We start from the raw sequence: 26,295 nt of genomic DNA, 5'->3' as shown, positions 1-26,295 counted from the left end.
GCTGGCTATCTTAGTTTAAAAAAAATAATCTACTAGCACCATAACATGACAAAACTCTTTGGGCTCTTTAGTACTTACTTACCCGTTTCGCCTCCATGGCATCACCGAAGCCACCTGCAGGCTGTTACGCTCTTGAAGTCAAAACTGCAATGTATTGTTGGCATAGGAGTTTTTGCTAAATGTAATACAAATTGCGAAAATAGAAGTGTATATATATATATTTTTTTTAAATGCACTTTGTATAAATACCTTTGAAATGGAATATAATCAAACTACATTGCTAGATTTGTGTAATATATATTGTGCAACCTTTCAGCAAAAAGAAGGCTAGCTAACTGCTGTTTGTTTTATGTGGACTCCCATTTTACTACTCATTTTTTGTTTTCATTTTGTACTAGGCCTACTTTCATTAGTATGATGCTTTTTGAACACTGGCCTATGAACACTGGCCTATGCCATTTGTTTAAGGAGAAGTCTGGTATTGAAATGAAGTAATATACAGTTTCTAGGAACATACAGTGCATTTGGAAAGTATTGAGACCCCTTGACTTTTTTCACACTTTGTTACATTAAGGCATTGTTTTTCCCCCTCATCAATCTACACACAATACCCCACAATGACAAAGCAAAAACAGGTTTTTAGAAATGTTTGCAAATGTATTAAAAATAAAACACTGAAAGATCACATTTTCATAATTATTCAGACCCTTTACTCAGTATGTTGTTGAAGCACTTTGGCAGCGATTACAGCATTGAGTCTTCTTCGGTTTGGCACACCTGTATTTGGGGAGTTTCTCCCATTCTTCTCTGCAGATCCTCTCTAGCTCTGTCAGGTTGGAGGGGGAGAAATGCTGCAGATCGATTTTCAGGACTCTCCAGAGTTCAAGTCCAGGCTCTGGCTGTGCTGCTCAAGGATATTGAGACTTGCCCTGAAACCACTCCTGCGTTGTCTTGGCTGTGTGCTTAGGGTTGTGTCCTGTTGGAAGGTGAACCTTCACCGCAGTCTCAGATTCGGAGGGCTTAGGAGCAGGTTTCATCAAGGATCTCTCTTTACTTTGCTCTTTCCCTCAATCCTGACCAGTCTCCCAGTCCCTGCTGCTGAAAAACATCCCCACAGTATGACGCTACCACCACCATGCTTCACCGTAGGGATGGTGCCAGGTTTCCTCCAGATGTGACGCTTGGCATTCAGGCCAAAGAGTTCAATCTTGGTTTCATCAAACCAGAAAATCTTGTTTCTGATGGTCTGGGAGTCCTTTAGGTGCCTTTTGGCAAACTCCAAGCAGGCTGTCATGTGCCTTTTACTGAGGAGTGGCTTCCGTCTGGCCACTCTACCATAAAGGCCTGATTGGTGAAGGTCTGCAGAGATGTGTGTCCTTCTGGAAGGTTATCCCATTTCCACAGAGGAACTCTGGATCTCTGTCAGAGTGACCATCGAGTTCTTGGTCACCTCCCTGACCAAGGCCCTTCTCCCCCAATTTCTCAGTTTGGCTGGGCGGCCAGCTCTAGGAAGAGTCTTGGTGGTTCCAAACTTCTTCCATTTAAGAAGGATGGAGGCCACTGTGTTCTTTGGGACCTTCAATGCTGCAGAAATGTTTTGGTACCCTTCCCCAGATCTGTGCCTCTACACAATTCTGTCTCAGAGCTCGACGATCAATTCCTTCGCCTCATGGCTTGGTTTTTGCTGTGGGACCTTATATAGATAGGTGATCAATGGAAACATGATGCAGCTAACCTCAATTTCGAGTCGCATAGCAAAGGGTCTGAATACTTATGTTAATACGTTTTATATACACTGCTCAAAAAAATAAAGGGAACACTTAAACAACACAATGTAACTCCAAGTCAATCACACTTCTGTGAAATCAAACTGTCCACTTAGGAAGCAACACTGATTGACAATAAATGTCACATGCTGTTGTGCAAATGGAATAGACAAAAGGTGGAAATTATAGGCAATTAGCAAGACACCCCCAATAAAGGAGTGGTTCTGCAGGTGGTGACCACAGACCACTTCTCAGTTCCTATGCTTCCTGGCTGATGTTTTGGTCACTTTTGAATGCTGGCGGTGCTTTCACTCTAGTGGTAGCATGAGACGGAGTCTACAACCCACACATGTGGCTCAGGTAGTGCAGCTCATCCAGGATGGCACATCAATGCGAGCTGTGGCAAGAAGGTTTGCTGTGTCTGTCAGCGTAGTGTCCAGAGCATGGAGGTGCTACCAGGAGACAGGCCAGTACATCAGGAGACGTGGAGGAGGCCGTAAGAGGGCAACAACCCAGCAGCAGGACCGCTACCTCCGCCTTTGTGCAAGGAGGAGCAGGTGGAGCACTGCCAGAGCCCTGTAAAATGACCTCCAGCAGGCCACAAATGTGCATGTGTCTGCTCAAACGGTCAGAAACAGACTCCATGAGGGTGGTATGAGGGCCCGACGTCCACAGGTGGGGGTTGTGCTTACAGCCCAACACCGTGCAGGACGTTTGGCATTTGCCAGAGAACACCAAGATTGGCAAATTCGCCACTGGCGCCCTGTGCTCTTCACAGATGAAAGCAGGTTCACACTGAGCACATGAGCACATGTGACAGACGTGACAGAGTCTGGAGACGCCGTGGAGAACGTTCTGCTGCTTGCAACATCCTCCAGCATGACCGGTTTGGAGGTGGGTCAGTCATGGTGTGGGGTGGCATTTATTTGGGGGGCCGCATAGCCCTCCATGTGCTCGCCAGAGGTAGCCTGTGTCACGATCGTGTGGAGGAGAGACGGACCAAAACGCAGCATGTGGAAAATAAGCCATCTTCTTTTATTTTTTCTACGAAGATGAACATGAAACGAAACACTATTACAAACTATACAAAAAAACAACAAACGACCGTGAAGCTATAAACGTAGTGCACACACACAGGCTACAAACGTTCAACATAGACAATTCCCCACAACCAGCTAAAGCCTATGGTTGCCTTAAATATGGCTCCCAATCAGAGACAACAATAACCAGCTGTCTCTAATTGAGACCCAATTCAGGCAACCATAGACTTTCCTAGATACCTACACTCAACCATAGACACAGCTAGACTACTATACTAAACATAAACCCAACTACTCTAATAAACCCCCTAAACCTTACAACCACCCTAGACACTACAAAAACCACATACATTCCCCATGTCACACCCTGACCTAACTAAAATAATAAAGAAAACAAAGAATACTAAGGCCAGGGCGTGACATAACCCTCCCCTTAAGGTGCGAACTCCGGGCGCACCAGCACAAAGTCTAGGGGAGGGTCTGGGTGGGCGTCCGTCCATGGCGGCGGCTCCGGCACTGGCCGTGGTCCCCACCCCACCATAGTCACTACCCGCTTTCGTAGCCTCCTCCAAATGGCCACCCTCCACATTAACCCCACTGGATTAAGGGGCAGCACCGGACTAAGGGGCAGCACCGGACTAAGGGGCAGCACCGGACTAAGGGGCAGCACCGGACTAAGGGGCAGCACCAGGATAAGGGGCAGCACCAGGATAAGGGGCAGCACCAGGATAAGGGGCAGCACCAGGATAAGGGGCAGCACCAGGATAAGGGGCAGCACCAGGATAAGGGGCAGCTCCGGACTGAGGGACGGCAGCTCCGGACTGAGGGACGGATCCTGGCTGGATGACGGCTCTGGCGGATCCTGGCTGGACGGCTCTGGCGGATCCTGGCTGGACGGCTCATGGCTGGCTGACGAATCTGGCTGCTCATGGCTGGCTGACGGATCTGTCTGCTCATGGCTGGCTGACGGATCTGGCTGCTCATGGCTGGCTGACGGATCTGGCTGCTCATGGCTGGCTGACGGATCTGGCTGCTCATGGCTGGCTGACGGAGATGGCTGCTCATGGCTGGCTGACGGAGCTGGCTGCTCATGGCTGGCTGACGGAGCTGGCTGCTCATGGCTGGCTGACGGAGCTGGCTGCTCATGGCTGGCTGACGGAGCTGGCTGCTCATGGCTGCCTGACGGATCTGGCTGCTCATGGCTGGCTGACGGATCTGGCTGCTCATGGCTGGCTGACGGCTCTGGACGCTCATGGCTGACTGGCGGCTCTGGCAGATCCTGTCTGGTTGGCGGCTCTGGCAGATCCTGTCTGGTTGGCGGCTCTGGCAGATCCTGTCTGGTTGGCGGCTCTGGCTGGTCATGGCTCGCTGACGGCTCTGGCTGGTCATGGCTCGCTGACGGCTCTGGCTGGTCATGGCTCGCTGATGGCTCTGGCTGGTCATGGCTCGCTGACGGCTCTGGCTGGTCATGGCTCGCTGACGGCTCTGGCTGGTCATGGCTGGCGGAAGGCTCTGGCTGATCCGTTCTGGCGGAAGGCTCTGGCTGATCCGTTCTGGCGGAAGGCTCTGGCTGATCCGTTCTGGCGGAAGGCTCTGGCTGATCCGGTCTGGCGGAAGGCTCTGGCTGATCCTGTCTGGCGGAAGGCTCTGGCTGCTCCTGTCTGGCGGAAGGCTCTAGCGGCTCCTGTCTGGCGGACGGCTCTGTAGGCTCATGGCAGACCGGCGGCTTTGCAGGCTCATGGCAGACGGGCGGCTTTGAAGGCTCAATACAGACGGGCAGTTCATTAGGCGCTTGGCAGACGGACAGTTCAGACGGCGTTGGGCAGACGGGCAGTTCAGGCGCCGTTGGGCAGACGGGCAGTTCAGGCGCCGCTTGGCAGACGGGCAGTTCAAGCACCGCTTGGCAGACGGGCAGTTCAAGCGCCACTTGGCAGACGGGCAGTTCAAGCGCCGCTTGGCAGACGGGCAGTTCAGGCGCCGCTTGGCAGACGGGCAGTTCAGGCGCCTTTGGGCAGACGGGCAGTTCAGGCGCCGTTGGGCAGGCGGCAGACTCTGGCCGGCTGAGACGCACTGTAGGCCTGGTGCGTGGTGCCGGAACTGGAGATACCGGGCTAAGGACACGCACAACAGGGCGAGTACGTGGAGAAGGAACAGTGCGTACAGGGCTCTGGAGACGCACATGAGGCTTGGTGCGTGGTACCGGAACTGGTGGTACCGGACTGGAGACACGCACCTCAAGGCTAGTGCGGGGAGCAGGGACAGGGCACACTGAGTTCTCAAGGCGCACTATAGGACTGGTGCGTGGTACCGGAACTGGTGGTACCGGGCTGAGGGCACGCACCTCAGGACGAGTGCGGGGAGAAGGATCAGTGCGTACAGGGCTCTGGAGACGCACAGGAGGCTTGGTGCGTGGTGCCGGGACTGGAGGCACTGGGCTGGAGACACGCACCACAGGGAGAGTGCGTGGAGGAGGAACAGGGCTCTGGAGACGCACTGGAAGCCTGGTGCGTGGTGTCAGCACTGGTGGTACTGGGCTGGGAATACACACCACAGGGCTAGTGCGAGGAGCAGTAACAGGACGCACAGGACTCTGGAGACGCACAGGAGGCTTTGTGCGTGCTGTAGGCACTGTCTTAACCAGACGGCTAGCACGCTCCTCAGGACGAGTATGGAGAGCTGTTCCCGGTGACATTAACTCACCAACACGTTCATTCGGACGAATGCCGTGCCTCATGCACCAAACCAGTACATCCCTCATAACTCTCTCCTCCAATTTCTCCATTAACTCCTTTACTGTCTCTGCGTCACTCACCTCCAAATCCGCCCTCACCGGCTCCTTACGGTAAGCAGGAGGAGTTGGCTCACGTCTCCCGACTGACCCAACTAAACTACCCGAGAGCCCCACCCAATAAATTTTTGGGTTTGACTTACGGGCTTCCAGCCTTGTTTCCTTGCTGCCTCCTCATATCTCCGCCTCTCTGCTTTCGCTGCCTCCAGCTCAGCTTTGGGGCGGTTATATTCTCCTGGTACTTCGCGGTCCAGAATTTCCTCCCAATTCCAATAGTCCTGTGTAGGTGGGTCCTGTTGTTGTTGCACACGCTGCTTGATCCGATGTTGGTGGGGAATTCTGTCACGATCGTGTGGAGGAGAGACGGACCAAAACGCAGCATGTGGAAAATAAGCCATCTTCTTTTATTTTTTCTACGAAGATGAACATGAAACGAAACACTATTACAAACTATACAAAAAAACAACAAACGACCGTGAAGCTATAAACGTAGTGCACACACACAGGCTACAAACATTCAACATAGACAATTCCCCACAACCAGCTAAAGCCTATGGTTGCCTTAAATATGGCTCCCAATCAGAGACAACAATAACCAGCTGTCTCTAATTGAGACCCAATTCAGGCAACCATAGACTTTCCTAGATACCTACACTCAACCATAGACACAGCTAGACTACTATACTAAACATAAACCCAACTACTCTAATAAACCCCCTAAACCTTACAACCACCCTAGACACTACAAAAACCACATACATTCCCCATGTCACACCCTGACCTAACCAAAATAATAAAGAAAACAAAGAATACTAAGGCCAGGGCGTGACATAACCCCCCCCTTAAGGTGCGAACTCCGGGCGCACCAGCACAAAGTCTAGGGGAGGGTCTGGGTGGGCGTCCGTCCATGGCGGCGGCTCCGGCACTGGCCGTGGTCCCCACCCCACCATAGTCACTACCCGCTTTCGTAGCCTCCTCCAAATGGCCACCCTCCACATTAACCCCACTGGATTAAGGGGCAGCACCGGACTAAGGGGCAGCACCGGACTAAGGGGCAGCACCGGACTAAGGGGCAGCACCGGACTAAGGGGCAGCACCGGACTAAGGGGCAGCACCAGGATAAGGGACAGCACCAGGATAAGGGGCAGCACCAGGATAAGGGGCAGCACCAGGATAAGGGGCAGCACCAGGATAAGGGGCAGCACCAGGATAAGGGGCAGCTCCGGACTGAGGGACGGCAGCTCCGGACTGAGGGACGGATCCTGGCTGGATGACGGCTCTGGCGGATCCTGGCTGGACGGCTCTGGCGGATCCTGGCTGGACGGCTCATGGCTGGCTGACGAATCTGGCTGCTCATGGCTGGCTGACGGATCTGTCTGCTCATGGCTGGCTGACGGATCTGGCTGCTCATGGCTGGCTGACGGATCTGGCTGCTCATGGCTGGCTGACGGATCTGGCTGCTCATGGCTGGCTGACGGAGATGGCTGCTCATGGCTGGCTGACGGAGCTGGCTGCTCATGGCTGGCTGACGGAGCTGGCTGCTCATGGCTGGCTGACGGAGCTGGCTGCTCATGGCTGGCTGACGGAGCTGGCTGCTCATGGCTGCCTGACGGATCTGGCTGCTCATGGCTGGCTGACGGATCTGGCTGCTCATGGCTGGCTGACGGCTCTGGACGCTCATGGCTGACTGGCGGCTCTGGCAGATCCTGTCTGGTTGGCGGCTCTGGCAGATCCTGTCTGGTTGGCGGCTCTGGCAGATCCTGTCTGGTTGGCGGCTCTGGCTGGTCATGGCTCGCTGACGGCTCTGGCTGGTCATGGCTCGCTGACGGCTCTGGCTGGTCATGGCTCGCTGATGGCTCTGGCTGGTCATGGCTCGCTGACGGCTCTGGCTGGTCATGGCTCGCTGACGGCTCTGGCTGGTCATGGCTGGCGGAAGGCTCTGGCTGATCCGTTCTGGCGGAAGGCTCTGGCTGATCCGTTCTGGCGGAAGGCTCTGGCTGATCCGTTCTGGCGGAAGGCTCTGGCTGATCCGGTCTGGCGGAAGGCTCTGGCTGATCCTGTCTGGCGGAAGGCTCTGGCTGCTCCTGTCTGGCGGAAGGCTCTAGCGGCTCCTGTCTGGCGGACGGCTCTGTAGGCTCATGGCAGACCGGCGGCTTTGCAGGCTCATGGCAGACGGGCGGCTTTGAAGGCTCAATACAGACGGGCAGTTCATTAGGCACTTGGCAGACGGACAGTTCAGACGGCGTTGGGCAGACGGGCAGTTCAGGCGCCGTTGGGCAGACGGGCAGTTCAGGCGCCGCTTGGCAGACGGGCAGTTCAAGCGCCGCTTGGCAGACGGGCAGTTCAAGCGCCACTTGGCAGACGGGCAGTTCAAGCGCCGCTTGGCAGACGGGCAGTTCAGGCGCCGCTTGGCAGACGGGCAGTTCAGGCGCCTTTGGGCAGACGGGCAGTTCAGGCGCCGTTGGGCAGGCGGCAGACTCTGGCCGGCTGAGACGCACTGTAGGCCTGGTGCGTGGTGCCGGAACTGGAGATACCGGGCTAAGGACACGCACAACAGGGCGAGTACGTGGAGAAGGAACAGTGCGTACAGGGCTCTGGAGACGCACATGAGGCTTGGTGCGTGGTACCGGAACTGGTGGTACCGGACTGGAGACACGCACCTCAAGGCTAGTGCGGGGAGCAGGGACAGGGCACACTGAGTTCTCAAGGCGCACTATAGGACTGGTGCGTGGTACCGGAACTGGTGGTACCGGGCTGAGGGCACGCACCTCAGGACGAGTGCGGGGAGAAGGATCAGTGCGTACAGGGCTCTGGAGACGCACAGGAGGCTTGGTGCGTGGTGCCGGGACTGGAGGCACTGGGCTGGAGACACGCACCACAGGGAGAGTGCGTGGAGGAGGAACAGGGCTCTGGAGACGCACTGGAAGCCTGGTGCGTGGTGTCAGCACTGGTGGTACTGGGCTGGGAATACACACCACAGGGCTAGTGCGAGGAGCAGTAACAGGACGCACAGGACTCTGGAGACGCACAGGAGGCTTTGTGCGTGCTGTAGGCACTGTCTTAACCAGACGGCTAGCACGCTCCTCAGGACGAGTATGGAGAGCTGTTCCCGGTGACATTAACTCACCAACACGTTCATTCGGACGAATGCCGTGCCTCATGCACCAAACCAGTACATCCCTCATAACTCTCTCCTCCAATTTCTCCATTAACTCCTTTACTGTCTCTGCGTCACTCACCTCCAAATCCGCCCTCACCGGCTCCTTACGGTAAGCAGGAGGAGTTGGCTCACGTCTCCCGACTGACCCAACTAAACTACCCGAGAGCCCCACCCAATAAATTTTTGGGTTTGACTTACGGGCTTCCAGCCTTGTTTCCTTGCTGCCTCCTCATATCTCCGCCTCTCTGCTTTCGCTGCCTCCAGCTCAGCTTTGGGGCGGTTATATTCTCCTGGTACTTCGCGGTCCAGAATTTCCTCCCAATTCCAATAGTCCTGTGTAGGTGGGTCCTGTTGTTGTTGCACACGCTGCTTGATCCGATGTTGGTGGGGAATTCTGTCACGATCGTGTGGAGGAGAGACGGACCAAAACGCAGCATGTGGAAAATAAGCCATCTTCTTTTATTTTTTCTACGAAGATGAACATGAAACGAAACACTATTACAAACTATACAAAAAAACAACAAACGACCGTGAAGCTATAAACGTAGTGCACACACACAGGCTACAAACATTCAACATAGACAATTCCCCACAACCAGCTAAAGCCTATGGTTGCCTTAAATATGGCTCCCAATCAGAGACAACAATAACCAGCTGTCTCTAATTGAGACCCAATTCAGGCAACCATAGACTTTCCTAGATACCTACACTCAACCATAGACACAGCTAGACTACTATACTAAACATAAACCCAACTACTCTAATAAACCCCCTAAACCTTACAACCACCCTAGACACTACAAAAACCACATACATTCCCCATGTCACACCCTGACCTAACCAAAATAATAAAGAAAACAAAGAATACTAAGGCCAGGGCGTGACATAACCCCCCCCTTAAGGTGCGAACTCCGGGCGCACCAGCACAAAGTCTAGGGGAGGGTCTGGGTGGGCGTCCGTCCATGGCGGCGGCTCCGGCACTGGCCGTGGTCCCCGCCCCACCATAGTCACTACCCGCTTTCGTAGCCTACCTCCAAATGGCCACCCTCCACATTAACCCCACTGGATTAAGGGGCAGCACCGGACTAAGGGGCAGCACCGGACTAAGGGGCAGCACCGGACTAAGGGGCAGCACCGGACTAAGGGGCAGCACCGGACTAAGGGGCAGCACCAGGATAAGGGACAGCACCAGGATAAGGGGCAGCACCAGGATAAGGGGCAGCACCAGGATAAGGGGCAGCACCAGGATAAGGGGCAGCACCAGGATAAGGGGCAGCTCCGGACTGAGGGACGGCAGCTCCGGACTGAGGGACGGATCCTGGCTGGATGACGGCTCTGGCGGATCCTGGCTGGACGGCTCTGGCGGATCCTGGCTGGACGGCTCATGGCTGGCTGACGAATCTGGCTGCTCATGGCTGGCTGACGGATCTGTCTGCTCATGGCTGGCTGACGGATCTGGCTGCTCATGGCTGGCTGACGGATCTGGCTGCTCATGGCTGGCTGACGGATCTGGCTGCTCATGGCTGGCTGACGGAGATGGCTGCTCATGGCTGGCTGACGGAGCTGGCTGCTCATGGCTGGCTGACGGAGCTGGCTGCTCATGGCTGGCTGACGGAGCTGGCTGCTCATGGCTGGCTGACGGAGCTGGCTGCTCATGGCTGCCTGACGGATCTGGCTGCTCATGGCTGGCTGACGGATCTGGCTGCTCATGGCTGGCTGACGGCTCTGGACGCTCATGGCTGACTGGCGGCTCTGGCAGATCCTGTCTGGTTGGCGGCTCTGGCAGATCCTGTCTGGTTGGCGGCTCTGGCAGATCCTGTCTGGTTGGCGGCTCTGGCTGGTCATGGCTCGCTGACGGCTCTGGCTGGTCATGGCTCGCTGACGGCTCTGGCTGGTCATGGCTCGCTGATGGCTCTGGCTGGTCATGGCTCGCTGACGGCTCTGGCTGGTCATGGCTCGCTGACGGCTCTGGCTGGTCATGGCTGGCGGAAGGCTCTGGCTGATCCGTTCTGGCGGAAGGCTCTGGCTGATCCGTTCTGGCGGAAGGCTCTGGCTGATCCGTTCTGGCGGAAGGCTCTGGCTGATCCGGTCTGGCGGAAGGCTCTGGCTGATCCGGTCTGGCGGAAGGCTCTGGCTGCTCCTGTCTGGCGGAAGGCTCTAGCGGCTCCTGTCTGGCGGACGGCTCTGTAGGCTCATGGCAGACCGGCGGCTTTGCAGGCTCATGGCAGACGGGCGGCTTTGAAGGCTCAATACAGACGGGCAGTTCATTAGGCGCTTGGCAGACGGACAGTTCAGACGGCGTTGGGCAGACGGGCAGTTCAGGCGCCGTTGGGCAGACGGGCAGTTCAGGCGCCGCTTGGCAGACGGGCAGTTCAAGCGCCGCTTGGCAGACGGGCAGTTCAAGCGCCACTTGGCAGACGGGCAGTTCAAGCGCCGCTTGGCAGACGGGCAGTTCAGGCGCCGCTTGGCAGACGGGCAGTTCAGGCGCCTTTGGGCAGACGGGCAGTTCAGGCGCCGTTGGGCAGGCGGCAGACTCTGGCCGGCTGAGACGCACTGTAGGCCTGGTGCGTGGTGCCGGAACTGGAGATACCGGGCTAAGGACACGCACAACAGGGCGAGTACGTGGAGAAGGAACAGTGCGTACAGGGCTCTGGAGACGCACATGAGGCTTGGTGCGTGGTACCGGAACTGGTGGTACCGGACTGGAGACACGCACCTCAAGGCTAGTGCGGGGAGCAGGGACAGGGCACACTGAGTTCTCAAGGCGCACTATAGGACTGGTGCGTGGTACCGGAACTGGTGGTACCGGGCTGAGGGCACGCACCTCAGGACGAGTGCGGGGAGAAGGATCAGTGCGTACAGGGCTCTGGAGACGCACAGGAGGCTTGGTGCGTGGTGCCGGGACTGGAGGCACTGGGCTGGAGACACGCACCACAGGGAGAGTGCGTGGAGGAGGAACAGGGCTCTGGAGACGCACTGGAAGCCTGGTGCGTGGTGTCAGCACTGGTGGTACTGGGCTGGGAATACACACCACAGGGCTAGTGCGAGGAGCAGTAACAGGACGCACAGGACTCTGGAGACGCACAGGAGGCTTTGTGCGTGCTGTAGGCACTGTCTTAACCAGACGGCTAGCACGCTCCTCAGGACGAGTATGGAGAGCTGTTCCCGGTGACATTAACTCACCAACACGTTCATTCGGACGAATGCCGTGCCTCATGCACCAAACCAGTACATCCCTCATAACTCTCTCCTCCAATTTCTCCATTAACTCCTTTACTGTCTCTGCGTCACTCACCTCCAAATCCGCCCTCACCGGCTCCTTACGGTAAGCAGGAGGAGTTGGCTCACGTCTCCCGACTGACCCAACTAAACTACCCGAGAGCCCCACCCAATAAATTTTTGGGTTTGACTTACGGGCTTCCAGCCTTGTTTCCTTGCTGCCTCCTCATATCTCCGCCTCTCTGCTTTCGCTGCCTCCAGCTCAGCTTTGGGGCGGTTATATTCTCCTGGTACTTCGCGGTCCAGAATTTCCTCCCAATTCCAATAGTCCTGTGTAGGTGGGTCCTGTTGTTGTTGCACACGCTGCTTGATCCGATGTTGGTGGGGAATTCTGTCACGATCGTGTGGAGGAGAGACGGACCAAAACGCAGCATGTGGAAAATAAGCCATCTTCTTTTATTTTTTCTACGAAGATGAACATGAAACGAAACACTATTACAAACTATACAAAAAAACAACAAACGACCGTGAAGCTATAAACGTAGTGCACACACACAGGCTACAAACATTCAACATAGACAATTCCCCACAACCAGCTAAAGCCTATGGTTGCCTTAAATATGGCTCCCAATCAGAGACAACAATAACCAGCTGTCTCTAATTGAGACCCAATTCAGGCAACCATAGACTTTCCTAGATACCTACACTCAACCATAGACACAGCTAGACTACTATACTAAACATAAACCCAACTACTCTAATAAACCCCCTAAACCTTACAACCACCCTAGACACTACAAAAACCACATACATTCCCCATGTCACACCCTGACCTAACCAAAATAATAAAGAAAACAAAGAATACTAAGGCCAGGGCGTGACATAACCCCCCCCTTAAGGTGCGAACTCCGGGCGCACCAGCACAAAGTCTAGGGGAGGGTCTGGGTGGGCGTCCGTCCATGGCGGCGGCTCCGGCACTGGCCGTGGTCCCCGCCCCACCATAGTCACTACCCGCTTTCGTAGCCTACCTCCAAATGGCCACCCTCCACATTAACCCCACTGGATTAAGGGGCAGCACCGGACTAAGGGGCAGCACCGGACTAAGGGGCAGCACCGGACTAAGGGGCAGCACCGGACTAAGGGGCAGCACCGGACTAAGGGGCAGCACCAGGATAAGGGACAGCACCAGGATAAGGGGCAGCACCAGGATAAGGGGCAGCACCAGGATAAGGGGCAGCACCAGGATAAGGGGCAGCACCAGGATAAGGGGCAGCTCCGGACTGAGGGACGGCAGCTCCGGACTGAGGGACGGATCCTGGCTGGATGACGGCTCTGGCGGATCCTGGCTGGACGGCTCTGGCGGATCCTGGCTGGACGGCTCATGGCTGGCTGACGAATCTGGCTGCTCATGGCTGGCTGACGGATCTGTCTGCTCATGGCTGGCTGACGGATCTGGCTGCTCATGGCTGGCTGACGGATCTGGCTGCTCATGGCTGGCTGACGGATCTGGCTGCTCATGGCTGGCTGACGGAGATGGCTGCTCATGGCTGGCTGACGGAGCTGGCTGCTCATGGCTGGCTGACGGAGCTGGCTGCTCATGGCTGGCTGACGGAGCTGGCTGCTCATGGCTGGCTGACGGAGCTGGCTGCTCATGGCTGCCTGACGGATCTGGCTGCTCATGGCTGGCTGACGGATCTGGCTGCTCATGGCTGGCTGACGGCTCTGGACGCTCATGGCTGACTGGCGGCTCTGGCAGATCCTGTCTGGTTGGCGGCTCTGGCAGATCCTGTCTGGTTGGCGGCTCTGGCAGATCCTGTCTGGTTGGCGGCTCTGGCTGGTCATGGCTCGCTGACGGCTCTGGCTGGTCATGGCTCGCTGACGGCTCTGGCTGGTCATGGCTCGCTGATGGCTCTGGCTGGTCATGGCTCGCTGACGGCTCTGGCTGGTCATGGCTCGCTGACGGCTCTGGCTGGTCATGGCTGGCGGAAGGCTCTGGCTGATCCGTTCTGGCGGAAGGCTCTGGCTGATCCGTTCTGGCGGAAGGCTCTGGCTGATCCGTTCTGGCGGAAGGCTCTGGCTGATCCGGTCTGGCGGAAGGCTCTGGCTGATCCTGTCTGGCGGAAGGCTCTGGCTGCTCCTGTCTGGCGGAAGGCTCTAGCGGCTCCTGTCTGGCGGACGGCTCTGTAGGCTCATGGCAGACCGGCGGCTTTGCAGGCTCATGGCAGACGGGCGGCTTTGAAGGCTCAATACAGACGGGCAGTTCATTAGGCGCTTGGCAGACGGACAGTTCAGACGGCGTTGGGCAGACGGGCAGTTCAGGCGCCGTTGGGCAGACGGGCAGTTCAGGCGCCGCTTGGCAGACGGGCAGTTCAAGCGCCGCTTGGCAGACGGGCAGTTCAAGCGCCACTTGGCAGACGGGCAGTTCAAGCGCCGCTTGGCAGACGGGCAGTTCAGGCGCCGCTTGGCAGACGGGCAGTTCAGGCGCCTTTGGGCAGACGGGCAGTTCAGGCGCCGTTGGGCAGGCGGCAGACTCTGGCCGGCTGAGACGCACTGTAGGCCTGGTGCGTGGTGCCGGAACTGGAGATACCGGGCTAAGGACACGCACAACAGGGCGAGTACGTGGAGAAGGAACAGTGCGTACAGGGCTCTGGAGACGCACATGAGGCTTGGTGCGTGGTACCGGAACTGGTGGTACCGGACTGGAGACACGCACCTCAAGGCTAGTGCGGGGAGCAGGGACAGGGCACACTGAGTTCTCAAGGCGCACTATAGGACTGGTGCGTGGTACCGGAACTGGTGGTACCGGGCTGAGGGCACGCACCTCAGGACGAGTGCGGGGAGAAGGATCAGTGCGTACAGGGCTCTGGAGACGCACAGGAGGCTTGGTGCGTGGTGCCGGGACTGGAGGCACTGGGCTGGAGACACGCACCACAGGGAGAGTGCGTGGAGGAGGAACAGGGCTCTGGAGACGCACTGGAAGCCTGGTGCGTGGTGTCAGCACTGGTGGTACTGGGCTGGGAATACACACCACAGGGCTAGTGCGAGGAGCAGTAACAGGACGCACAGGACTCTGGAGACGCACAGGAGGCTTTGTGCGTGCTGTAGGCACTGTCTTAACCAGACGGCTAGCACGCTCCTCAGGACGAGTATGGAGAGCTGTTCCCGGTGACATTAACTCACCAACACGTTCATTCGGACGAATGCCGTGCCTCATGCACCAAACCAGTACATCCCTCATAACTCTCTCCTCCAATTTCTCCATTAACTCCTTTACTGTCTCTGCGTCACTCACCTCCAAATCCGCCCTCACCGGCTCCTTACGGTAAGCAGGAGGAGTTGGCTCACGTCTCCCGACTGACCCAACTAAACTACCCGAGAGCCCCCCCAATAAATTTTTGGGTTTGACTTACGGGCTTCCAGCCTTGTTTCCTTGCTGCCTCCTCATATCTCCGCCTCTCTGCTTTCGCTGCCTCCAGCTCAGCTTTGGGGCGGTTATATTCTCCTGGTACTTCGCGGTCCAGAATTTCCTCCCAATTCCAATAGTCCTGTGTAGGTGGGTCCTGTTGTTGTTGCACACGCTGCTTGATCCGATGTTGGTGGGGAATTCTGTCACGATCGTGTGGAGGAGAGACGGACCAAAACGCAGCATGTGGAAAATAAGCCATCTTCTTTTATTTTTTCTACGAAGATGAACATGAAACGAAACACTATTACAAACTATACAAAAAAACAACAAACGACCGTGAAGCTATAAACGTAGTGCACACACACAGGCTACAAACATTCAACATAGACAATTCCCCACAACCAGCTAAAGCCTATGGTTGCCTTAAATATGGCTCCCAATCAGAGACAACAATAACCAGCTGTCTCTAATTGAGACCCAATTCAGGCAACCATAGACTTTCCTAGATACCTACACTCAACCATAGACACAGCTAGACTACTATACTAAACATAAACCCAACTACTCTAATAAACCCCCTAAACCTTACAACCACCCTAGACACTACAAAAACCACATACATTCCCCATGTCACACCCTGACCTAACCAAAATAATAAAGAAAACAAAGAATACTAAGGCCAGGGCGTGACAGCCTGACTGCCATTATGTACCGAGATGAGATCCTCAGACCCCTTGTGAGACCATATGCTGATTCGGTTGGCCCTGGGTTCCTCCTAATGCAAGACAATGCTAGACCTCATGTGGCTGGAGTGTGTCAGCAGTTCCTGCAAGAGGAAGGCATTGATGCTATGGACTGGCCCGCCCGTTCCCCAGACCTGAATCGAATTGAGCACATGTCTCGCTCCATCCACCAACGCCACGTTGCACCACAGACTGTCCAGGAGTTGGCGGATGCTTTAGTTCAGGTCTGGGAGCAGATCCCTCAGGAGACCATCGGCTACCTCATCAGGAGCATGCCCAGGCGTTGTAGGGAGGTCATGCAGGCACGTGGAGGCCTGTATGAGGACATTACATCAAAGTTGGATCAGCCTGTAGTGTGGTTTTCCACTTTAATTTTGAGTGTGACTCCAAATCCAGATCTCCATGGGTTGATAAATTTGATTTACATTGATCATTTTTGTGTGATTTTGTTGTCAGCACATTCAACTATGTAAAGAAAAAAGTTTTTAATAAGAATATTTCATTCATTCAGATCTAGGATGTGTTATTTTAGTGTTCCCTTTATTTTTTTGAGCAGTGTATATATATGGAGCATTTTTATCTATGAATTAGATTGGAGGATAAACACACACGTAGCCGATGTGAAATGGCTAGCTATTTAGCTGTGTGCGCTAGTAGCGTTCAATCGGTGACGTCACTTGAAGTAGTTGTTTCCCTTGCTCTGTAAGGGCCGCAACTTTTGTGGAGTAATAGGTAACAATGCTTTGTGGATTGTAGAGGTGGGAGCAGAGCATCAGGCTGTGAAACCAGGCCTTCTAACGTGCCCTGTTAAATAAAGGTTCAATAAAAAATAAAGAAATCTGTCTCAGCATCTCTGCCTTCTGACATCCCTTCTTGGCTCTGGCTCTGGTAGTAAACCACCCATACAAGGCTTCAGTACTGGAGCTGTGAGGATGCTTCCATTGAAAAACAGGACCGACTAGATAGTCCATCCCCAATGTTTTTCAAGCTGCGTGTTGTCATACAAAAGACAAAGCTCATTGCTGCCTGCAAACAACCTGCTAACAGCAAAGGCAATTTGTGCTATCCTTGGCTTTGTGGGTGTAATTTGATAAAGACATTCCTATAGCACTCAATCCCCATTTGTTTGTGCTAGGCTACTTTAATAATACAAACACATACAAATGTTTTACTAGGTTTTCCCAATAGATATTTTCTCTGTCGTTAAGTTGAGAAAATATTGTAGCCCTGAGGTTTTTATGTAGCTTTTATATTTCAAAATATTATTCATCATGTCCAAGGTCATCTGACATTTAATAGTATTGGTTATTTCATCTAGTTTGTAGCTTCCTGATGCAATGAAACACATTACTGGGTATAGGCTACTGTGGATCAGTGAATCATGATGAACATAAAAATGGATGCAATTGGCAAATTACTTTGACCTTAAATGAATGCAATAGATTATTTGAACTGTTGTGAATTATAGTTACTGCGGGACGGGGAGTGCAGTGAGAGGTGTGTCGGCCATTGCACGATTAACACCTCACTATCACTACCTTGGGGTATTATATACCCTGGTTTGTGTACCTCCAACAATGGAATAGGGTTATTTGTGTGTTTGAGCTGTTTGCTCTGTGATGGTGTGTGTGTACGGTATACATTTGACTAAGGCTAACACAAGGGAGTGGAGCTGAGGAGAGGCTACAGGGGTCAGCTTGCACAGATCCAATCAAGCAGGTCCCCCCCCCCCCCCCCCCCTGATGATATTGGTGTCCTGGGATTGGAACCCAGTCATATTGTGGTTGTTATGCACACTCTGTGATCAGGGCAGGGGTCTGTCTGTGTCTGTCTGTCTGTCTTTCTGTCTTCGTTCTCCTCAGCCCGCCCTTGACAGATTGCATGGATATTGGCTGCCTGCTTAAAAAATAACACTGAACACCTCCCATCAGATTGATAAAAGAGGTTTGGTGGAAAGGTGTCTCTCTTCTCCTCTGCTGGCTGTTTACATCTCAGACGCAGTCTCAGGGATGATCATGTATTCACTGGGGATTTGGGGAGATGTGGGATGTAAGTGCTCCCACAGGAAATAAGGGTCACCTCTTTAATCTTTGGTGCAGGGGAGCTCTCTCTCTCTCTCTCTCTCTCTCTCTCTCTCTCGCTCGCTCTCTCTCTCTCGCTCTCTCTCTCTCTCTCTCTCGCTCTCTCTCTCTCTCTCTCTCTCTCTCTCTCTCTCTCTCTCTCTCTCTCTCTCTCTCTCTCTCTCTCTCTCTCTCTCTCTCTCTCTCTCTCTCTCTCTCTCTCTCTCTCTCTCTCTCTCTCTCTCTCTCTCTCTCTTTCTCTCACTCTGATGCAGGGGAGCTCTCTCTTTCTATCTCTCTGTATTCTCTCTATTATCTCTCTCTCTCTCAACTGGCCTCTGTTATGTGGAGATGGGATATTGAGTGTGACAGTGTTATGTGGTAGATTATGGCGGCTTTGAATCCCTGTATACCTGATTCTTAGTAATCTTGGTTGTATTATTCCTGGTGGAATACTAGGTGAGGGTAGGGGAATATGGGCTTAGCTGATTTCATAAAGCTTTTCTGTTGGGGTTATCTGCTGTGACGTAATGTAGTGAATAATGGCTGGTTGGAAACACACACACATTCACATGCGCACACAGACACACTGGTCAATCAATGCAAACCCTATAGTACCTACAGTATTACTGTAGGCTTGTTGCATTGAAATATGACAATGCTTATACCATGACTTCAGAGGGTATTCATACCCCTTGACTTATTCCACAATTTGTTGTGTTACAGTCTAAATTCAAAATTGATTGAATCTTTTTTTTCTTACCCATGTACGCACAATGACAAAGTGAAAACATGTTTTTAGAAATGTTAGCAAATTTATTGAAAATGAAATACAGAAATATCTCATTTACATAAGTATTCACACCCCTGAGTCAATACATGTTAGAATCATCTTTTTGGCAGTGATTACAGCTGTGAGTCTTTCTGGGTAAGTCTCTAAGAGCTTTACACACCTGGATTGTATAATATTTGCACATTATTCTTTGTCAATGTTGGTTGTTGATCATTGCTAGACAGCCATTTTCAAGTCTTGTCATAGATTTTCAAGCCAATTTAAATCAAAACTGTAAGTCTGCCACTCAGGAACATTCAATGTTGTCTTGGTAAGCAAATCCAGTGTGTACTTGGCCTTGTGTTTTAGGTTTCGTGTCCGGCTGAAAGGTACATTTGTCCCCCAGAGTCTGTTGGAAAGCAGACTGAACCAAGTCATGTGTATTACACTTCACTCTGATGTATTTTGCAACAAGATACTTTCGAGAACCGTAATTTGTACTTTCAAAATACAAATGACCTTTCTATAACATGTTTTTTTTTATAGCAGTTCACTATTTTGTTGCATATATTCACATTATATAGAATCACATTATATGAAATCACATTATATGAAATCACATTTGAAATACATTAGGCTGCTTTCTGCATTGTATACAGTATAACAAAGAGACTGTATTTTATAAACTGCAGTCCCCTCTGGCCTCACATGTCTGTTGAATTTACCCACACACTGAGCATAGCATAATTCCATTAAGTAGCTTGAAAGAGAGGCAGAGTCACCCAGGCTGGATGTTTGTGATGTTCTTTTTTCAAATTACAGTACTTCTCAGTTGCTTTGCCAGCTTCAGTGTGAAATCCTCTGGGAGTTGTCTACAAGAGAGCCACCAGCTTTCTCAGGGTCGAACACTCTTAATTATGCTCAGTGTAAATGAAGGAGCCTGGGAGCTGGTTGGCTGGCTGGCTGACTGACTGGCTGGTTGGTGTGGAGCACAGGCAGGCAGGCTCCATGTGCGGGTGACAAAGCTTACAGCGGCGCTGCTGCACTTACAGCCTTGGGCCTGGCAGAGATGGATAAATAGAACTAACATAAGGCCTGTATGCTAATTTGTCAATTCAGTAAAGCTGGCAGGAGTATAGAGAAAGAAGCCATGTTCTGACGATGCAGCACACAACTGAGAAATGGTTGTGGGTGACAGATATTCAATACTCTACTCTTTTTTTTCTTCTTATGACATTTAGATTATCAATGACTAATACTGACAGACCATGCGTATTGCCACGGCTCAGTGCTTTGCTGATGAATATTGAATACTATGTTTAGACATTGACACCCACCTCAAGATGCTGCGGGATGAGGAGGAAAATGGGTGATGATATTGAGATGAACTTCTAAAAACTGAGGCAGATTAAACACTAGCCTTTAACTTATTAATATTCCATTTGCTGTATGTAATCTGCCTCAGGAACAGACAACATTTACAGGTACAGTATATTCTGAAAATCTACTCAACCATATACAACTAGATACTGAATTAAATCCCCAAGACAACCTTTTGAGTGAAAGTTATAGGTTGTCAACAGCTACTATTTGCGTCTCAATGCCTTTCTGATGTGTGTCAAGGTGAACGCTAGAGTAATAGTTGGTTGTAGTTACAGAGCTGAGATGTGACCTGAAATAAATGAATAGCTGAGGGAAGTGAGAACAAAATGACAAAGCCGCAGTATGTTCAGGCTGGTTCTCATAAACACTATAACCCACTTTTCACATGTGTCCCATGGTGCACACCTTACGTCAGCTGAAAACAATCATGGTGTTCATATCTCTGTGTAAAAACAAAGTATGGTCATTAAAACTCTGGGATTTTCTACAGACTAGTACAACTTGTACTGTGTAATGAACTTTTAATGAATTAGCAGTTAAAGTGGAAGGTAATTCATGGGCAGGTAGATTATGTAAATATTCTGTTAACGAATGCTAACTCGAACACATCAAATCAAATCAAATTGTATTTGTCACGTACACATGGTTAGCAGATGTTAATGTGAGTGTAATGAAATGCTTATGCTTCTGGTTCTGACAGTGCAGTAAAATCTAACAAGTAATGAATGAGAATATGTACATATAAATATATGGATGAGCGATGGCTGAGCGGCATAGGCAAGATGCAGTAGATGGTATAAAATAAAAGTTAGTCAGGGTTTTGGGTGACAAGCCAAATTTCTTCAGCATCCTGAGGTTGAATTTACATATGATATGAGTAATGTAAGATATGTAAACATTATTAATGTGGCATTATTTAAAGTGACTAGTGATCCATTTGTTAAAGTGGTCAGTGATTGGGTCTCCATGTAGGCAGCAGCCGCTCTGAGTTAGTGATTGGGTCTCCATGTAGGCAGCAGCCTCTCTGAGTTAGTGATTGGGTCTCCATGTAGGCAGCAGCCTCTCTGAGTTAGTGATGGCTGTTTAGCGGTCTGATGGCCTTGAGATAGAAGCTGTTCTTCAGTCTCTCGGTTCCAGCTTTGATGCACCTGTACTGACCTCGCCTTCTGGATGGTAGCGGTGTGAACAGGCAGTAGCTCGGGTGGTTGTTGTCCTTGATGATCTTTTTAGCCTTCCTGTGACATCGGGTGCTGTAGGTGTCCTGGAGGGCAGGTAGTTTGCTGCCGATGATGCGTTGTGCAGACCGCACCACCCTCTGGAGAGCTGTGATACAGCCCGATAGGATGCTCTCGATTGTGGATCTGTAAAAGTTAGTCAGCGTTTAGGGTGAAAAGACAAATTTCTTCAGCCTCCTGAGGTTGACGAGGCGATGTGTACGCCGATGAACTTAAAACGTTCCACTCTCTCCACTGCTGTCCCTTCGATGTGGATAAGGGGGTCCTTTGTTTTGTTGACGTTGAGTGAGAGTTTGTTTTCCTGACACCACACTCCAAGTGGCCGCACCTCCTCCCTGTAGGCTGTCTCATCGTTGTTGGTAATCAAGCCCACTAATGTTGTGTCGTCTGCAAACTTGATGATTGAGTTGGAGGCGTGCATGGCCAGGCAGTCGTGGGTGAACAGGGGGTACAGGAGGGGGCTGAGCATGCACCCTTGTGGGGCCCCAGTGTTGAGGGTCAGCGAGGTGAAGATGTTGTTTCCTACCTTCACCACCTGGGGGCGGCCCGTCAGAAAGTCCAGGACCAAATTTCACAGGGCGGGGTTGAGGCCCAGGGCCTCCAGCTTGATGATGAGCTTGGAGGGTACTATGGTGTTGAATGCTGAGCTGTAGTCAATGAACAGCATTCTTACAAAGGTATTCCTCTTGTCCAGATGGGATAGGGCAGTGTGCAGTGTGATGGCGATTGCATCGTCTGTGGACCTGTTAGGGCAGTACGCAAATTGAAGTGGGTCTAGGGTGGCCAATATAGTAGCAAACATCCTGTGATAATTGGTACCTTGACAACTTTTCATATCACCTTGCCCCCAACATGGAACTACCCTGTGACCACAAAGAAGGAAACGCTAAAACGTTATGGACTGAAACAGTTACCATAAATCATGAATAAACATGACTAAAGAAGAAGAATTCAAATGAAGCAAGTGGGTGGGTGTTGATGTGTCTTTATCGACTGGGTTGGTTGGCCTCCAGACGTGTTGACAGCAATCTGTTCACGACAACAAATAGACACACTCTGCTACAGCTGTCTGGACCTTGTTGATTTCTTCAGATCAGTAGCGAATTCAAAGGCTTCATTTTTAGAAGGGGAGCACTGGAGAGAGCGGAGAGAGCGGAGAGAGGGAGAGAGAGAGGGAGGAGGCTAGAGAACTTGAGAGAAAATGTGATTTGGTCTGGGTGTTTTCAGCTGCATGCTCCATTTGCCCTCTCTGACAGAAAAAGAGAATGACGTGCATTCGCAGGAATTGAATCACTAGATTAAACACCCCCTCCTCCCCCTTCTCCCCTGAGTCGTATAGAGGGGGAGATGTGGGGAGATTGCAGGGAGAGATGTTCTTGCAGAAGGGGACGCTAAGGAGCCATTGTCAAAGGCAAGATTGATTGGGTGATTAAATATCCAGGAGTAGAGTATCAGTGTTCACTCCTGACCATTAGTGCCAGAAGAGTTGCAATAAGAAACTGTCTGTGCACAGTCCAACTTCTCTCAGTAGCTGCAGCATATGTTGTTTCTATGGTATTTCTTTCCCTCCTGTGCGGATATTTCCCCTCAAAGGAATGTTTTTCTTGGTTTACCCCCAATGGAGGGAAGAGAACTAGAGGGTGCCTGGGTTAGCAGTGGGAATATTTAACAACTACTGGTGATTCCGCAGTGTACAGCAAATAATGGTTAAGAGAATACAGTACATGCTCAATGCTGATAACCCCCAAAAACTTTAAGCAACTTGATACATGCAGACATGCAGTTTCTGTCATTTACGGTTAAGGTCAATCATTTGTATCAGTTGTATCAATTTAAGGTTGATTGACATGAATAATAAATACAAAAATATGCATGTGGTTCTCAAATTGAATTATGCAAATGTCAGCACAGGAATTGTCAGAGTGGAAGAAGGTGTTCCTTTCACCCTTCTTGGTAACACTTTACATTAAGTTGTCCCTATTGCTATGTAACTAACACAGTAATAACTGTTTACAGCAGTTATTATACAATTGGAACAAGGAATGTTTAATTACAAATTCACTTGCTGAAGGTTATTCCATAGTGTGATTGCACGTTCTCTTGTTCCACTATGTAGCTGATGTTCTGTAATTACACATTTATAAGTCACCTGTGAATTGCCATGTTATTAACTCATACCAAAATATGACCTTGTTACAGGTACTCTATATTCAAGGTGCCACTACCATTGAATCTACATGTAATGCCAGGGTTGATAAATAGGCTAGGACCTGGTAACAACAATTGTAACAAGGCACACCCTGTGATTAACTACCAGTCATTTTCAATTACAGTAAAACTTCAATTAAATGTAGTCTCAAATATCTGCCTGCCCCTTTTTATAGCCTGGCAATGGCACACATTTCAGCAAATAAACACCTGTTTCAAATAAACGCCAAGTCTAACTGAATTTTTTATGAGGTTTAATGTTTGATTTACTACATTAAGTAAATTAGTAATGATGCATCTTTATCGCCAGTAAGAAACTGCTAGCCATTGGCTGCTAACTGGCAAGCACAAAAACAGGCAACAACTTCAGGAGTACAGACCCTCAGAAATCATCAGGGCGCCCTCTAGCGGCGAAAGTAAGAACTGCCGAAAATGCACAGTCAAAGAGGAGAATAATTATTCTGTCATATTTTTTTATGGAGTCATACTAAGACAAAAGTAACATGACACACAGTGTGTTAGTGATAACACATTAGTGCAGGATGCTTGTAGATAACCATAGACTTCCAGTCATTGCGCTAACGCTAGTTGGCATTGGCTCGCGAAACTACCTCTAACTCTAACTACCTCTAACTTCATCTGACTCTGGGTAAGTAAATAAAGGGCTTCATTGCATTAGTGAATGACGGGGAAACGCTAGCTAGCTAGCTTTACCACTCAGTGTTTTTAATAAGTCTGAAATGGGGAATTGAATTTGAATGGTTTAAATATGAATCTTGTCAAATCCATTAAAGAAAAGTCTAACTGAAAAATGTTTTGTCTCTTTATTTATCCTGGTTAGCATATTGTTTACAAAGGTTGTTACATTGTAACTAAAACGTTATTCAAATGTCACTTCACGTTACACTAAGTTGCTTTCTCATGGGTAAGAACATTGTAAATATGTATATCCCATGTAACGTTGTAATTACAGAGTTCATTGTTAACTTTTTTATTTTTTTTACATTTTACACTAAGTACAATGTAACTAAGAGGGTTATACTTAAAGTTGTCCTGTCTCCTAATTTCTCCTGGTGATCCCATTGTCTGCAATGGTTGTTACATTGTAACTACATAGTAATTATAAAAGTTATACCCTACTAGGTTTCACTTTACATTAAGTTGCTTGATCCTGGGTAGGTACATTACAAGTATAACATATGTAACTAAATTGTTTTTTCATTACACTTGATTTGGTCATAGCATTTATTTTATTTTATTTTATTTAACCTTTATTTAACTAGGCAAGTCATTGAAAAACAAATTCTTATTTACAATGACAGCCTACCAAAAGGCAAAAGGCCTCCTGCGGGGACGGGGGATTAAAAATAAAACATAAAATATATAAATATAGGACAAAACACACATCATGACAAGAGAGACAACACAACACTACATAAAGAGAGACCTAAGACAACAACACAGCAAGGCAGCAACACATGAAAACACAGCATGGTAGCAACACAACATGGTACCAGCACAAAACATGGTACAAACATTATTGGGCACAGACAACAGCACAAAGGGCAAGAAGGTAGAGACAACAATACATCACGCAAAAGCAGCTACAACTGTCAGTAAGAGTGTACAGTAGATGTAACATCCAGTAGATGTAACATACAGTAAATGTAACATCCAGTAGATTGAACATACAGTAAATGTAACATCCAGTAGATGTAACATCCAGTAAATGTAACATCCAGTAAATGTAACATCCAGTAAATGTAACATCCAGTAGATTGAACATACAGTAAATGTAACATCCAGTAGATGTAACATCCAGTAAATGTAACATCCAGTAAATGTAACATCCAGTAAATGTAACATCCAGTAGATGTAACATCCAGTAAATGTAACATCCAGTAAATGTAACATCCAGTAGATTGAACATACAGTAAATGTAACATCCAGTAAATGTAACATCCAGTAAATGTAACATACAGTAAATGTAACATCCAGTAAATGTAACATACAGTAGATGTAACATCCAGTAAATGTAACATCCAGTAAATGTAACATACAGTAAATGTAACATCCAGTAAATGTAACATCCAGTACATGTAACATCCAGTAAATGTAACATCCAGTAAATGTAACATACAGTAGATGTAACATCCAGTAAATGTAACATCCAGTAAATGTAACATCCAGTAGATGTAACATCCAGTAGATGTAACATACAGTAAATGTAACATCCAGTAAATGTAACATACAGTAAATGTAACATCCAGTAAATGTAACATACAGTAGATGTAACATCCAGTAAATGTAACATACAGTAAATGTAACATCCAGTAAATGTAACATACAGTAAATGTAACATCCAGTAAATGTAACATACAGTAGATGTAACATCCAGTAAATGTAACATCCAGTAAATGTAACATCCAGCAAATGTAACATACAGTAAATGTAACATACAGTAGATGTAACATCCAGTAAATGTAACATCCAGTAAATGTAACATCCAGTAGAT

Source organism: Salvelinus alpinus, chromosome 2 (genome assembly GCF_045679555.1).
Source record: "Salvelinus alpinus chromosome 2, SLU_Salpinus.1, whole genome shotgun sequence".
NCBI lineage: Eukaryota > Metazoa > Chordata > Actinopteri > Salmoniformes > Salmonidae > Salvelinus > Salvelinus alpinus.
Note: the sequence above shows the minus strand (reverse complement) of the source record.